This window comes from Rhagoletis pomonella, unplaced genomic scaffold, assembly GCF_013731165.1.
Source record: "Rhagoletis pomonella isolate Grant_MI unplaced genomic scaffold, Rhpom_1.0 Rhpom_scaffold_00001, whole genome shotgun sequence".
Classification (NCBI taxonomy): Eukaryota; Metazoa; Arthropoda; class Insecta; order Diptera; family Tephritidae; genus Rhagoletis; species Rhagoletis pomonella.
Genome location: NW_023458555.1, coordinates 105,261,284 through 105,265,508, shown reverse-complemented (window position 1 = coordinate 105,265,508; position 4,225 = coordinate 105,261,284). Strand labels below are relative to the sequence as shown.

The 4,225-nt window shown below is 35.8% G+C and overlaps 1 protein-coding gene across 2 annotated transcripts in view; it reads right to left on the bottom strand.

Moving 5' to 3' along the window:
• LOC118749489 (protein O-mannosyl-transferase 2-like) overlaps nt 1-4,225 on the bottom strand; it is a 253,868-nt gene that overhangs the window by 93,746 nt on the left and 155,897 nt on the right. The window lies entirely within an intron of this gene.

The following is a 4,225-nucleotide window of genomic DNA, read 5'->3' as shown; positions in this document are numbered from 1 at the left end:
TTCGGAAATACGAAAACTGCGATATTTTAGTAACTACTGAAGATTATTCACTTAAAATTGATATTTACAACAATTTTTAGACGAAAAATAAGAATATTATAAATTTTTGGAAAATGGGCGTAGCCACGCCCACTTATGGTTACATGTGTATATCTTGGTAACCGCTGCACCAATTTCTTCCAAACTTGGCACAGTTGTTGGCCTTGGTACAACATACCATCCCATATAACGGTAATTTAGAGAAATACAAAATCTTCGATAAATCAGTAAATATTGAAGCTAATTTATTCAAAATTGATGCTTGCAAAAATTCTTTTATGGTACAATTTTGGAAAATGGGCGGGGCTCCGCCCACTTATGATCACATATATGTATATCGGTAACCGTTCTACCAATTTGTACCAAACTCGGTGTGCTTGCCACATGAAAGCAAAGCGTTGAAAATTATTGAAATCGGACTAAAATTACGGCCGCTTTTCATATAGCGGTAAATTTCAGAAATGCTTGAAACTTCAATATTTCGAAATTGAAGGACACCAATTTACTCAAAATTGATACACCCCGGCTTACCATCTAGCGGTAGGTTGCGGAAAGGTGAAGAAACATATATTTAATACTTGCGCCGGATATTTAATGTTCGGCTCCGCCCGAACCTAGACTTTCTTACTTGTTTCAATTACTTCTTGTGTTGTAATCGGCACATCATTATGTACCGCTAACATCGTTAAACCATTCAGCCGCTCCTTAATTGTATAAAAAGAAGGGACAAATAAGATAGCACATTCAACAATTGAGTAGTCCACTTGCAAAGTGCGCTATGTAAATTTTTTTTAGATTTTTAGTTTTTGGTGGTGGTGGTTTTCATGTCCACTAACAGCAGAGTAAAAAATTTTTCTATATTCTGAAAAAAATAGCATGAAATGTTAACTACTCTTGCAAAAGTCGCTATAATAATACTTTCAAATGGCTAGCTATGTAATCGTTACTGTTTCAAAACTTGCAATATTATATTTTTAAATATAAAATTTGCAAATATACCATACTGTAATTTTATTTTTTTAATGGTATTAGGCTCTCATTTATCCAAATTTTCAGGTAATAAAAAAGATACAGTTCGGTAGTTACTTGTTATCGTAGACGTTTTTTTTAACCGACTTCCAAAAAAGGAGGAGGTTTTCAGTTCGTCGGAATATTTTATTTTTTATTTTTATGTATGTTACCGCATAACTTTGGACCACGTCAACCGGTTTCGATAATTCGGAAAGGTAGTGTCTCAGAGGTGGTCCCATACTAATCTGGTTAAGATCCGAGCAGTGGATCATGAGATATATATATATATATATATATATATATATATATATATTTTATATGAGAGTTGAAGTCGGTTTTTTTTGGTAAAAATTACTTGTTTTAAATTATGGTTTACTTTTATAAAATCACATAACGCTGTTTGCAAGTGGACTACTCATATATTCATTAAAAGATAATTTGTCATCCGTAAATAAAAAAAAATTTTAAATCAGAAGGATAAAATAGTATTGTGTTATTAATTAATTAATTATATTAATTAAGTAAATAATTGTAGTTCAATGAAGAGGGGGGGATCAATCCCCCCATTTCCCCCCCTGGCTACGCCACTGGCAGTCACTCAACATTTGAATTCAATGAATGAATTGAATATAATTATAATCTGATGACATGATAACATTAGAAGCCTCATGGCTCTTTGGAATCTACCTTATGGGCAGTAGCGCCGGCGTTTCCAGACGCGCCGGTGTCACCGCCGCCACCGAAGTTTGAAGTTGACCACGCCGCCGCCGCAAAGCCTGTCGGCGTAAACCTCTACTTCCGGTTGGGCACTTATACGACGACGACGTGTTTTATGTGCTATACAAAAAACCATATCGAAGAATATCACAGTGGCGACGAAATAAAAACTATTGTATACATTTTTAAACGGGAAGCAAGTGATTTGGCAACTGGTGAAAACAATATCTTTGTGATATGGTGACCAGTAACGCAACACCGTGTAATTTTAATGCTCATGGTTCGTGTTCGAAAAGCAATTATTGCAATTCTTCATTGCTAGTCGCATCACGGAAGAAAATAAGAAGAAGGCGATTTTGTTAACATCGTTATCCGAAAGTGCGTATACTTTGCTGGACAATTTAATATGTCCGGAAGTGCTGGAACACGCTAACACTACCTTGGACAGGTGCCTCGACAGATTGCGAAACCATTTTCGGCCAACACCATCTGCGTTTGTGGAGCGTTACAAATTTTATAACGCTACAAAAGCTTCAGCAGAATCCGTAAATGATTGGGCAGCTAGAGTAAGAGCGTTAGCAGTAAAATGTGATTTTGGTAATAGCCTCAATATTGTGCTGCGAGACAAATTTGTTATGGGTCTGGAAAAGGGTCCAGCTAGAGACAAAATTTTTTTGGAAAACATGGCAGCAAGTTTCGACAAGGTGGTGGATATAGCAAACACAGCGGAATATATTAAACAACAGCAAGGCGACAGCGTACAAATAAAGCAGGAAGAGCTGAACTTCTTAAAGAAGAACCAGAAGTCGCAAGACGAGCGAAATTGGCAGCAGAATTTTAAGCAGAGGTCACATCAAGGGTATTGGCAACAGAGAGAGCAACAATGCGAAGTATGCGGGTACACTAACCACAGCAGAAACGAATGTAAGTTTAAGAATTATAAATGCAATAATTGTAAAAAAAGAGGACACTTCAAAAAAAATTTGTAAGGGAAAAAAGTAGTTTAATTTTTTAAATAGTTCAAGTGAGTTAAGCTTATTTTCAATTAATATTTCTAAAGATAAACTGATTACTGTAAATATTTTTGTTGTTGGCAAAGCATTTGATATGCAGCTAGACACAGGTTCAGAAAACAATGTCACGGCAGAGGAAACTTACGAAACTCACTTTAGCAAGTATAAGTTGCGAGAGATAAGAACCATGTTGAGAACATACAATGGTGGTAGCATTATTCCGCTGGGGGTGTTTGATGTGAATATACGTTTCAAAGAGCAACATAAGAATATTACATTTTTCGTAATTAAATCGGGAGGCCCTCGAATGCTGGGTCGGAAGTTCTTGAATTGTTTCCATATTGAATTTTCCAATTTAAATTTTGCTAAACAAATTCAAGGTGACAACCGGGTCTTACAAAAATTTGTTAAAATGTTCGATGGGTCGTTGGGGTTATTCAAAAGGACTAAAGCACACTTACATGTAAAGGAGGGAACAGAACCAAAATTTTTTAGGCCGCGACCTTTACCTTTAGCTACAAAAGAAAAAGTTGAAAAAGAAATAGACAGTTTAGTAGCATTGAAAGTTTTACAGCCGGTGGACTATTGCGAATGGAGGACGTTGATTGTTCCCGTTCAAAAGAAAGATGGCGGAATACGCATATGTGGTGATTTTAAGGTGACCTTAAACCCACATCTACATATTGCAAAGTATCCTTTACCAAGAATTGAAGAAATCTTTGCAAAGATGCATGGCAGGGTAAAGTTTGTGAAGCTAGATTTAAGTACAGCTTATCAGCAAATCGAGTTGGATGAACAATCGCGTAAACTCACAACAATTTGTACATAAAAGGGCCTTTTTCAGTATACAAGGCTTATATATGGTTTGGCATCGGCGCCCGCAATTTTTCAAAGAGTTATGGACACGCTGTTAATGGGCATCGATAGGGTAGTAGTATTCCCCGATGATATACTCATAACAGCATCGTGCGAGAAGTTACTCACGCAAAGGTTAGAAGCTGTGTTAACTTTATTAAGTGATGCGGATTTTAAGTTGTCCAAACACAAATGTGAATTTTTTGTAGATGAAATAAAATATTTAGGGCATATTATTAACAAAGATGGCTAACATATGGATCCGGACAAAGTAAAAGACATTCGTAATATTAAGGAGCCATCAAATGTAAAGGAACTGCAAGCGTTGGTGGGGGTGATAAACTTTTATAGAAGATTTTTACCTAATTTGTCGACATTGCTTTACCCACTCTATCAGTTCTTGCAAGCGAATAAAAAATTCGAATGGTCGAAAGATTGTGCGGAATCAATCTCGAAACTTAAATGCTTATTGGCATCTGATGAATGTTTAGCACATTTTAATCCAGAAAAAATAATATAAAAAAACTTTTTAATATACAACGCCTTTATAAATGGACTAAAAAGTAGAAAATAATACTTCTCAGTCCCAT